This window comes from Andrographis paniculata, unplaced genomic scaffold (assembly GCF_009805555.1).
Source record: "Andrographis paniculata isolate CXL003 unplaced genomic scaffold, ASM980555v1 Contig57END, whole genome shotgun sequence".
Classification (NCBI taxonomy): domain Eukaryota; kingdom Viridiplantae; phylum Streptophyta; class Magnoliopsida; order Lamiales; family Acanthaceae; genus Andrographis; species Andrographis paniculata.
The window spans coordinates 4,555,242-4,568,567 of record NW_026137592.1 but is presented as its reverse complement, the minus strand read 5'-3'; positions in this window follow the sequence as shown (position 1 = coordinate 4,568,567).

The window sequence follows — 13,326 nt, the reverse complement described above, 5'->3', positions numbered from 1 at the left end:
ATTATTTAAACAAAAATTCAAATCATCTTTAAAGTTAATTTTTAACCATAAGCAAACAAACCTTATGGGAATGTTAACTTAGTGTTTTTTGGATGAATTTATTTTGTATGTTAGGTATTAAGAATTGTGTTGATAATATTGAAAAAATAATATTTTAGGTTGAAAAGTTGTTTTTTGTGAGTGAATAAAATATTTATATTATATATAATGTGTTAATGTGTGTATACATTGTATTTTTTAGATACTCTCTCCGTTCCATAACAAAGTATCCATTTTTTTATTTTAGTCCGTCTTATAACAAAATATTCATTTCAATTTTTAGTAACTGTACTATCTACCTACCATTACAAATGTCCTTACAATTTACAATATATTACACAAATGTCATTACCTTTATATCACACATACTAACAAGGTTATCTTAGTCATTTTTACTTTATTCCTACTATATCTCAATATAATACTAATCTTTCTAAAACTACGTGAACAAACCGTATATTTTACATCTTTATGATAGAATTAATTCCTTGGGCTTTAATTTTATTGATAGACCGAGTAGAAGTCTATGCACAACTGAGCTGTAGTAGGGCTTGCATGTGGTATTAAAATGTTAAATAAATATGTTGCGGTATAATTAAAATGTTAATAAATATGTAATATGGGATGTGGGTTTTTTTTTTTTATTATTTTTTTTTTTTATTTTTTTATTATGAGGTTGAAGGATTTGTTTCTTAATAGGAGTTTGGGGAAAGTTGGGTTTGGGTTTAGTTTTTATTTGAATTTTGGGATGTATTTGGATTTTGTTGTTTTTTTTTTTGTGTTTGGGTTTGGTTGGAGTTTGGGGAGTTTTGATGTATATTGATTTGATGGATAATGAATAAAATGATATAAATGTGTATTAAATTTAATTTATAAAATTTATATGGTATAATTTGATTATGAATTTATATTATACCCAACATATATATATTTAAAATTTTATTTATTTGTATTATAAAAAATTTTAATTTCTACAAAATAACATATATATTGTATATTTTTTTTCTCTTATAATTATAATAAATATTTCTTTACCCCAATTTTTTCAAGTTTTACTATTTAAACTATGCATTCCCCGAAAAAAATATATTTTTTCCTCTGCAAAACATCCCATCAAACATTATTTTAATACTAAATCCAAATTAAAATTTTTCAAATTCAGCCAAAAGAAACACACATTATATTTTAATTTTTTAAAAAAAAAAATGTAAAAAACTGCAAGCCTTGCAGCAGTGCCGGCCAAGAGGGGACAAGGGTGGTTTGGGGACATGCTTGGGGAAACATTTGGATTTGAATTTGGATTGAATTTAAAATTTAAGAGAAGTTTGGAATTTTGTCTTTTTTAGGTTTATAAGTTTGGTTTGAATTTGAGAATTTTGACGTATATTGATTTGATAGGTAATGTTTGTATTAATAGAAAAGTGTAATATGGTAGTTAATTAATTATATACTTCCTCCGTCCATCTTAAATGTTGACATTTGCTTTTTGCACATTGTTTAAGAAATATTATATTTTAACGATAGTTAAGATAGTTTTTATGTAAAAAAACCATTACACCCCTGTAGTACTTTTTTTCTTTTTGTTTTGTAATGAATTGGTAAGTTAGGGTAATGTAATTAATGTACTTTGCAAGGAAAATAATTAAAATTAGTGTAAAAAATGAGCAAATTTATATAATAATTAAAACGACTGAGATAATTATAGAATTACTAGCAAAATTAAGAAAAATAAAATTTCTACTCTAATTAAAATTACAAAATTAAATTCACAAAAAAAAAATAATAAATTAAATTTACATAATTAAATACAGTACAAAATTCTTAATTTACAATGCACATAATTAAGTAGACAATATTCATGTTTTAAAAAAAAGTGTGCATAATTAGGAAATAAAAAAACAGTGCATAAACCATTATCATCCTGTAACATCATACATCGAGAACGAAAAATTAGTAGACAAACCTTAATTTTACTGAAACATTATACATTGAGAAGGAGAAATCAGTAGACAGTGCGATATATCAGTACAAATCGCGATAAATCATCATGGCATTACACAATAAAAATCACATTGAACCCAGATAAAAAAAAAAAAATCCACAAAACAGCCTCCGGAACATAATTCATTTCCCTCCCAAAGAGGGATAATCACATCATTGTCACATCATCTTAACCTTTCTCATCAAAGAGAAACTTTCTCTCCATTACTAAATACACATTCCCCCCATTTAAATACACTATATATATATAATAAGATCACAAATTTAAGCAACTTAGTTCACAATGGTTGGAAATATGAAAAAGCAAAATTTAGCAGCCAATGATCTTAATAGCATTGCACAATTTCTCTTGCAGGGGTCTACCAACGGGAAACCAGTTTATGGGAAAATTATTAAAGCAAGTTTAAAGTATGGTGTAAGTAGACAAGTCATCCATAGAATTTGGAAAATAGCACACGAGCAAATTCAGTCAGGTTAGCCAATTTCTTTAAAAAATAAGAAAATAGACCTTCATCGGGTTAAAAGGAAAGAGTTTGATAAAACAGCTTTACAAAATATAGTTGTGTACAAGAGAGACACTTATAGAAATATTGCGAAAGAGATGAATGTAAGTAAGAGTACTGTCGGGAATTGGGAAAAATCGGGGCTGGTCAGACCGCACATCAATGCTATCAAGTCTTCCTCAGCGAGAAAAACAAGATAGAGAGGCTGAAGTTCAGCCTCAACTCACTAGAGATTGACAATGCATCGAAAGTAATCAAATTCCGAAGCATGACACAAGTTGTGCACATAGATGAAAAATGGTTTAATCTTACAAGGAAGACCGAAAGATACTATCTAGTACCCGATGAGCCAGAGCCGTATAGGGCCTGTCAGAGTAAAAGATTTATTACGAAGGTAATGTTCTTATGTGCAGTCGCTAGACCGATGTATACAAGCAGTGGAGAATGCATATTCGATGGAAAAATAGGTATTTTTCCTTTTACAAAAAAAGTTCCAGCCCAAAGAAGTTCAAAGAATAGAGCAGCTGGGACAATGGTTGCAAAACCATTAGAATCTATTACAAAGGAAGTCACAAAGAAACTTTTAATCAACAAGGTATGTTGTTTCACTTTGTATTTCTATACCTAGACTTTCTTATCCCTCATAAACATCTCATCATTGGGATATCGATCGCAAGTATAAGTCTCCTAAATAAGAATTACATGAGTAATCCTCATGGTGACTTTATAATAGGTGATACCAGCAATAAAGGAGAAGTGGCCAACTATTAGGGACAAGAATGCCATTATTCAACAAGATAACGCAAAGCCGCACATCAACAATCTTGATCCAGATTTCAGACAGGCAACAAGCACCGATGGATGGAACATCAATTTGGTGTTTCAACCACCGAACAGCCTAGACACAAATGTGAATGACTTGGGATGGTTCCGGGCACTACAATCTTTACAAATTACACAGTCAGGTACCACAGTAGATGACTTACTTGGAGCAGTTCACAAATCATTTGAACAACTGTCACATACCGCTCTAACTCAGTTTTTCTAAGTTTGCAAGCATGCCTTGGTGAGATAATGGCTAATCTCGGATCAAACAATTATAAGATCCCTCACATAGGAAAAGAATCTTTGAGAAGGTCAGAGAATTTCCCGAAAGACATTCAAGTTGATCATGAAATGATCAAGACAAGTATTGCTCATTTGATGGATTTAAATGAAGCAGAAGGCCTGGAGGACTTTATAACTTCTTTAGAGGAGTTTTAGTAATAGATGAATGCTTAGGTGTAGTAGAATATGCTTTTGATGATAGGAGAAGTTATAGTTATTTTTATAAAACACCTCCACTTAGAGAGGTTGTTTAAGTAATAACCAATAATCTCTTTTGTAGGATAACTAAATCAATTTGTACACCCAACAACTCTTTGGATAGGATGTATATGTATATGTGACACTTTTTGTATGTCATTTCCACAATTTATCATCACAGAGTGTTATGAACTCACTCTCAGAAATTAATTGACATTTATAGGGTGCTCTCAGATATTAATCATCATCGAGTAAGGGTTATGGCGGTCAAATTTCAATGCACATGTGGTTGCATTACTGTACAAGTAAGCCTCCAAATACAATATGCATCAAATGATCATCAAAGGACACAATCAATACACTCTTGGATGATAACCTTCATCGAGTGGCGGACAGTGACTACGAATTCAAATACACACTGGTTGCATTACTTTAAAAGTAAGCCTCCAAATACAATATGCATTACAGGGCCATCAAAGAACACAATTAGTACGCTCTCGGATGATAACCTTCATTGAGTGGGGGCCAGTGACTACGAATTCAAATGCACAGTGGTTGCATTACCTATACAGTAAGCATCTATTATAACTATGCACGATCAATACACTCTCGGAAGAAAATCGTCATCGAGTGGAAGCTGTTTAGAAAAATAATCTTGCGCATATCTGGTTCATTACTCATGGAGTAAGCCATCCATAAACAATATGCACTACACACAACCAACAGCCTACATTGCATGTAATCAACACAAAAATTCATCATTTCAGCCACTAAAATTGAATTTCCCAACTCCAAGTACTCATAAAAAAAAAAAAAGCCATAGAAGGTATACCTCAGAGAACTCGGGCAATGTGGTCGCAAGAGGACAATAAATCCTCAAGAACTGAAGGAACACATTGCGGCGGCTACGAGCATCAATTCCGGCTATAAGGGTTTTTTTTGTCATTTCTTTTTGAACGACAATCGGAAACGGACAGAGGAAGGCATCCTCGGAGTCTGGCACAACCCAGCTGGAGTATAAGTGAGACGATTCCGGCACCTCAGAGGTTAGAGATTCCGAGCTCGTATACGAGCAAAGCCTCTCAACAGATGGCTGAAGCCCCTTCATCTCGAAGGTCTCAAGCTCGCCGTTGAAGGTCCCGCACGTCTCCGGTACCATGGATCTGTAAAGATCAGAGTCACAGAGGGAAATATCGGCATAGGGCTTCGCAGGCGACTGTCGAACGAGGCGATGGACAAAGCCCGAAGAGGATCCTTTGATAAATCCTCCAATCGATCGCGATTGAAGCGATTTTGGGCTATACCGGTGGTCGACAACGACGGCAGAAACAAGATCCAGAGAGAACGACGAAGATGAAGATCGTGAGAAAACCCTACGAACACAAGAGGATCGATGAGAATGAATATGAGAAGGGTAGGTCAGAGTAACATTTTTTTTTTTTATTTTAGGGGTTGTGTTTTAATTTCAATTGTTGTGTTTTTTTTTTTTAATTGTGTTTTAGTTTTAATTGTTTTGTTTTAATTTTGATAATTGTTTATTTAAAAATAGATGTATAAATAAATATAATGGTATTTACGTAAATAAGTGTAAAAGTAAGGGTATGTATAATAGGATGGGGTCTACACTTACTTAAAAAAAAAATGTAAACTTTGTATTTGGATAATCCAAAATGGAAAAATATTAACTTTGTAAGCGGAGGGAGTATATTTTTTTTTTGGTAAATAAAAATTAATTTTTATAAAAAGGAAATTATGTGTTATTTTACATAATGTATATTTTATGAAATAAAAAAATAAATAATTTCATACCAAATAAAAAATAAAACGATTTTTTTTTTAAAAAAATGTACTATATTTTATGAGCCATTTCGTGATATCCAAAGTAACAAATATAAACAAAAATTAAAACAAAATAAATCAATCCAAAATAAAATCGATGAAAAAAGACGGTTGATTTATCTCTCAGATGACAAAAACTGTCCCATACTCCCTTCGATTTTGCGCTCACTTCAAATTAAACAATATCGATACAATGCCGAACCTAGAAACCGTTGGAGAAACGCACACTTGGAGTATTTGAGAATATTATAATGACGAAACTGTTAATAATATGTTTTAAAAATAGTTAATTAAGTGAATGTCAAGTTTGATATAAGGTAATTTGTGGGTGAAATAAACCTCTAATGAGAGTATGCGCAAGTTTATATATTAAATTATCAAAACAGTAAGTGAAGTTGGACCTAAACTAATAATAATATAAATAATATTGTTGAGTGAAAAAACCAATGTATATGGTTTCTGAGAATGGGCTTATAAATTGGATTAACGTATAGTCCAATGGGTCTGATTATGGTAGTAGAGTTTTTTATGGGTCCGGATCAGGAGAAATTGTGAATCAATTGAGCGGTGGAAACAGGACAAACTGAAGTCGGGCGAAGAATGATGAGATTGTCACCACGGAAGTCGGACAAAACGAAGTCGGGCAAAGAATGATGAGACGGCCTATACGAAGTCGGCCGAAAAAAGATGAGATGGCCTATACGAAGTCGGATAAGATGAAGTCGGGCGAAAAAGGGGCTGATATGGAGGTCGGACAAATGGAAGGCGGGTAAGAGGAGGAGACGAAGCACCAGATGTGCAAGTCGGATGAAAAGTTGTTCTAAAACAGTTGAGAGAGGTTACAACCGGTGAGCGGCTATGAAGGGACGACCTGATCGTGGCGGTTGACATAGGTTTTAAAAAGGGCTTTTTACGACCTAAAGAAGGCATCTTCAATCGACATCAAATTCAGTGAATTGTTTTTGGGATCACCATTTACTTTTTCAGTCTGTAGTATTTATTTTTGTAGTTTATTTATGTATCGTACAGTGTCTAGACATTCTTAATCTTAGGCATTTATTTTATCAAATTCGAATATAATTTCTATTTTTAAATTTTATTTTTTATTGTTGAAAATCGGCAACAACAAATACAATTTTATTTTTAATGATATGATTATAATATATAGGATTATTTTTAATAGATTATATAATTAATATAATATTTAAGTTGGCCCTAATTGTATTTATTTTATTTGATTGTATGGTATAATTAGTTTTTTCTTACCTAAAATATTCTTCGTAATCTTTTTATAACTTATATAATTTATATTATAATTTTTTGTTTTTAATCTATAATAATATATTAAAATTTAATTGTGATATTATTTAGTCGGATCAGTACAATCATTAAGATGCTAAATTTATATTGCAATCAACAAAATGAATTATTAATTTTGTGTAAGTTATTCTTATATAATTAATTATCAATTTTGATAATCATCTCAACTTAATGAGCACAATAGATATAACCCTACTAGTATATCATTGTGACTTACAATTATATTGTGTATTTTCAAATCTAGTTAATTATTTCATTGTCATGTATCAACTTTAGTTTCTTCACCATATTAACAATTATATTATTTAAATGAAACAAGATATACTTATAAGCTCGTAAACAAACAATAAGATGAATTATTTGGTTATTCAAATGGGCTACTTATTCAATTGACAAATATAATTTTCAAACTGTCACGTCAGCTTCCAAACATTTTCATATATTAGAATACTATATTGTGATTATAAAAATCTTATATTTTATAATATTTATATTAATACATTGTTAAATAAAAATATTTAAAAATATAAATCGACAGACGGGTTGAAAATCAACATTAGCACAATAATTTGAATTCTGATTAAAATAAAATTTTCCAAATTTGATGTTATAGTTTAACTAATATAATAATTCAAGAATTATATCAACTGCATTCAAGTGAAATATAATATGATACATCGGAGTTAATAAAGTTAGTTGAACTAAGTTGAATTTTAAAATATTAATTAGATTACTTTTGTTAATAATGTACATATTTATTTTAAAATGAGTAACCCTTAAAAAAATGAATTATAAAAATTATAATTTTGAAATTGCACGGTCAAATTTTTCCTTCTTTCTTCCTTTTTTTTTTTTTTTTTTTTTTTTCCCTTATCCTTACATACGTTGTTCTTCCTCTTCTGTACTATTGAAATTGATGATGAAAGTGGTGAAGAAGATAAGAATAATGATGATACATTTATTGAGTATTGTAATGAAAAGAAAGAATTATATGAACATAGTGGAAATTATAAAGTGATTTGGACTTTATTGTCTTGTGTTCATTGTGTGTATGTATGCATGTCATTGTATTTTGAGTAATACATATCATGGTTGTGTTATACTATGTTTTGTATAAGAACTATTGAAGAGCAAGAACAACAAAAGAGTGGTTTATAACTTGATATTTGATTAATAAGTGAAGATCAATTTTTTATTTTTTTTTCTTTATCTAGTTTATTTATTTGTTTGGAATAACTATTTAAAATCTTTATCATTTTGGCACTGTTAAAGAGAAGATGAATAAATAAATCAAAGATTATAAAGAAAAATATTCAGAGTTCAATTATAAGTTCAGCAGGCTTCATTGTTAATTAGTATATATATCTATTATTGTATATTTGTGGATAGATTGATATGGTCTATATTCTCTTTATTTGTAGACATATATATATTGTATTTTTGGAATAAAAATATTCAATTCTTCCATCAAAAATAACGTAATATCATAGCAAAAGTAGATTTCTTTTTGTTCCTCCGCAGCGGTCTTCTGTTCACCGCCACCGCCGTCGTCTCCGCCTCGTCAGGAACAGCCGGTGCCCAGATTTTTTTGTCGCTATCGCGGCGCGCGAGTCCTTCTCCCGGTGGTCTGCCAGTCCACCGTCTGCATTAGTTCGCCGCCTGCTAATCGTCACCGACGCTCCGCTGTCCAGCGCTTCTGCCCGCCCGCGGGCCCTTCGACCGCATCTTCATTGGTGTTGTAGCATATTTAAAAAGAACGAAAGAAAGAAACCACGCAGCAGCAGTCGTAGACGATTTGGAAAATTGGGGGAATTGAGTATTTGAAGCACGAAACAGTCTACGCAGCAAATGAGAGGATTTGGGAAATTTTGAGTAATTGGGAACATGGTTCCCCGTTGCGGATCGGCCTTTATCGTTCCAGATACGTCGCGGCATATGGATCGCGGATCAGTCAAATATCGGCGTATATGATTTTTTTATATAAAGTTTATATATATATATATTTTAAAAATAATTAAAATACATCAAATTATAAATATAATTAATTTAAAAATATATATTATTGAAAAAATATATTATAATTTATAGTAGATTAAAATTTAAAATAAATAATATTTCAACTCAATTAGCGCATATATATATAAATGAAAATGCTAAATTTTATGTTTTGTATATTGTCATTATACTAATAAATTTATTTTAATAACAAAATGATGTACCTTGTGTCCATCAATGTCAAGATTTCATCTTTTATCATCTGTGTTGCATATAAATAAAAATAATTAGAAAAAAATACCAATAAAATTTTATAAAATGTTCAAACTATGTTTATACTAAATATTTATACTTACCATTCAATACCATGTGGAATGTCGTGGAAGCTCAAAATCATTTTCATCTGCCGATCGATTATAGTATGAATATTCTTGTTCTGGATTCATATTGCATGGATAACGGGAGATATTCGAACCATATTGATTTTCTCTAAATGAACCTCTTCTATATACATTAAAACCTCGATATTCTCTATTATCATTGCTTCTTCTTGATGAACCATAATTTTGTCTACGATCATCAATACTACCCGAACCAGATGTAATCCCTCCGTAATATGTTCCAACTGGTTGGTTGGATCCAAATATAGGAAGATTGACTGAATCCTGAAGATGTCTGGGTAAATTAGATAAACCGTATCCTGAGTAATAGGGATTATAATATGCATTTGGTTGGTCCCACTCCTGTCTCCCCAATCTATTACTTGAGCTGTGAGAAGAATCTCCATAGGAATAACCTATATTCAAGTCTCGCATATGTTTGTGAACTCCAGAATATCTCCTAGTATCTGAAAAATTTAAAGCATCGGCTTCACTTGAAAATTCTGTTAAACTATTTAGAAAATCTCTTTGAGCTTCTATACCAGGACGATATCCATGATCAGTGCTTTGGGTAGCATAATAATTTGCATTTCGTTAAGCCCATCCCATATCACTTGAATATCGGCTATCCCTGTAGCTCCCACTACCACCACCACCATCACCACTACCACCACCACCACCACCACCATCATCATCATCATCATCATCATCATTGTTATTATTCTTATTTTCACCATTAGTTGATGAAGATAGAGATTCCAATATGATTACGTTTTTTTTCTTGGCCGTATTTTTGTTTTCTGATTTTTCTCTTTCGCCTTCTTTTTTCCATCAGCTATAAATTGAGATAAAAACATATCGTTGTCATGATCATTATGCTCACTTTGACCTTCATCTCCACTCTCTTCAATAGCCTCATCCAACCAATTCAAATCACCATCACGAATAAATGGAGATTCATTTTCTCTGACCCATTCATCTAAAATATCATTTTCATAAAAAATATGATTCAAATCAATTGGGTCATAAAAATCGTCTGTGTTTGTCCTTTGCATAAAATGTTTTACCCGAAGACGCATGTTGTAGTGGACGTAGACTAGCTTATGCAGTTTCTCAATAGCTAATCTATTCCGAAGTTTAGTATGGATCAAAGCCCACGTACTCCAATTCCGCTCACAATCCAATGATGTGTAAGTTTGACTCAAAACTTTTAATGCAATTTTTCTTAAATTAGGGGCTTCATCACCGTACATATTCCACCAGTCAGCTATTAAAAATAAATAAAAAATTATTAATAATGAAACATTTTATAACATGTATGTTTAAAAATATAATTAAATGATAAATTTGATAATACATACCTGATAAAGATGTAGATACAACTCTAATAGCAAGTGCACTTCCAAACTCTTCAATTTTGTTAACAAATGTGTTTATCTATAAACAATATAATGGTAAAATTATTAGAAATATATATATTATTTATAAATTTCACACAATTTACCTCATTCATAGCCTTTACTTGTATATCCAAATCTAGCTCGAGTCTTTTGATAACTTCTTTTACTTCTTTTCGAACCTCCGATGAATCAAATTCACAAGTTTCGGAGATTGAAGACCAGGATTTAAAAAATAAGCTGCATGAAATGTATATAAAATTAAAAAATAAAACAAACGATTAGCACAGTATAAAAATAAAACTGTAACAACAATAATTACCTGCTATATGCAAATCTTGATGCAATTGATTATACCATCTTTCATCGATGATATCCCAATATTGTTGAAAATCTTTCACCGCGGTTTTTATTGCCATTTTTGCCCTATCAATTGCCTCATAAATGATAGGTAGTGTAAGTTTTTTATCTTGATCAACTACTTTTAAAACCTTCACTAAGGTTCCATGACCCCACAAACTCGGCATATCCGTTTCCAAAATCTTTCATTCAAAATCAAGTCTGATATATCTCCGGCTTCATGTCTTCTCCTCGAGGTATTATTGTATTCAACCCATTTCTAGAAGTACACATTCTTTTCAAATCGGTTGCATATCTTATAAGACTTTCCGTTGCAACAAACTCGGTTGCAAATCTTGTTATGCCTGGTCGCAACAGATCTCGACCATTCATATATGTTTTCATCAAATTGACCACTTTATCACTATTGTATATAAATCCTGTAATTCTTCTGGCTTCTTTTATCGTATCTTTCACTGACAATATATCTCCGATGTCTTCTAACATCAAATCAATGCAATGCGTAGCGCATAAAGACCAAAAAATGTGCTTTCTTTTTCTCATCAGTTTTTTCCCAGCCGTCTTCATACTAGCTTCACTATCAGTTACAATTTGTACAATATTGTCAACCCCTACTGATTCCACCACCTTATCCATTTGGATGGAGACAAAGTCTGCAGTCTTTGCCTTATTTGTACAATCAACGGAACTGTGATATATCATATCTCTATCACAGTACACCATAAACTTTATGATTGGATGTTTTGTACGACTACTCCAACCATCACACATAATTGTACATCCGTATGTTTTCCATTTATGCTTTAAAGAATCAACATACTGTACAACTTCTTGCATCTCCTCGTTTAAATATTCACCACCAATTTGCTTACCAGTAGGTCCTTTAACTCCAGGTCCAACTGATGCAATCGTTTCAATCATCGTTTGGTAGTAAAGACCACTATTGACAGCGTGAAATGGTATTGCATTAAAATAAAAAAATTTCGAAATTGCTCCACCCACTTTTTTTGCATTATCTTTTGAAAACATATTTTTCAAAGACTTATTCTTCGATTGAAACATGTATGGATCAAGTTTTTTTTTTTTATGCAAACCTTCTGTCTTTTTCATAGAACTTTCGAAAAAATTTCTTTTACTTCATTTTGTATTCGAGCTGCTTCCTCCTCCTACAAAGATAAAAAAAACATATGATCATGTATGGTTGTTATCTAAAAAATATATATACTAATATTTAAATATATTTTATAAATTCAATAAATATACCGGCTTTAAAATTCAAGCTTGGTAGATCTCCGGATACAGAATGTCTACGCTGTTGCTCCATAAATTCCATATTTCTACTTTCAGCCATTGCTCTTTTTAAGTGTTTTCTTTCAAGAGCATCTATCTCATCTTCATTTATTTCAAAAACTTCATCTTCTTCCTCATCAGAATCATCTTCCAAACGAATGGAATTGTGCAATGCTTTTAACTTTTTTTTTTATGTGTTGCTCGCATACTTTTTCTTTGGATCAAGTGTTCTTTTAATAACTCTCTTATTTCTTTTGGAGCTTTCGTGCATGCTTCAACTTGATCTGTAACATGTGCTATATGTTGTTTCATCCTAGTAATTCCGCCGTGAACAATTTTACAACAATAATTGCATTTTGCTTGTTTTCTATCGTTGCTGATAGGAGTAGCATGATCCCAACCAATATCTCTGTGTGGTGCCATTTTACACAAACTCTGTAATTGAATAATACAATTGTTAAAATATTTATAAATAGTAATTCATTAATTAACTAGACACATTATATATATTAGTTTATTAATAAATCAAACTTATACAAAAATTTAACTAGATAACTAATTTGTTTATATAAAAAATCTAGTTAAAATATTAATTTTTTACAATAAGTTTACAATTAATACAAATTTTGTCTAAAATAATATTAATTTTAAATAATAACGTTATAAGTTATTCTAAAATATTAATTTTAATGAACTCAATTTATATAGATTAAATAAAAATTAAATACAATCCAAAATAATAAAACTGAATTTATCAATTAATTAAACAAATTATTCTAAATAATTAGATCTAAAATAATTAAACCTATCAATTAAATAAACAAATTAATCAAAATAATTCAAAATTAATTTCAATCCAAAAATAAGTAAAATAATTAATTTTATACATATTTATAA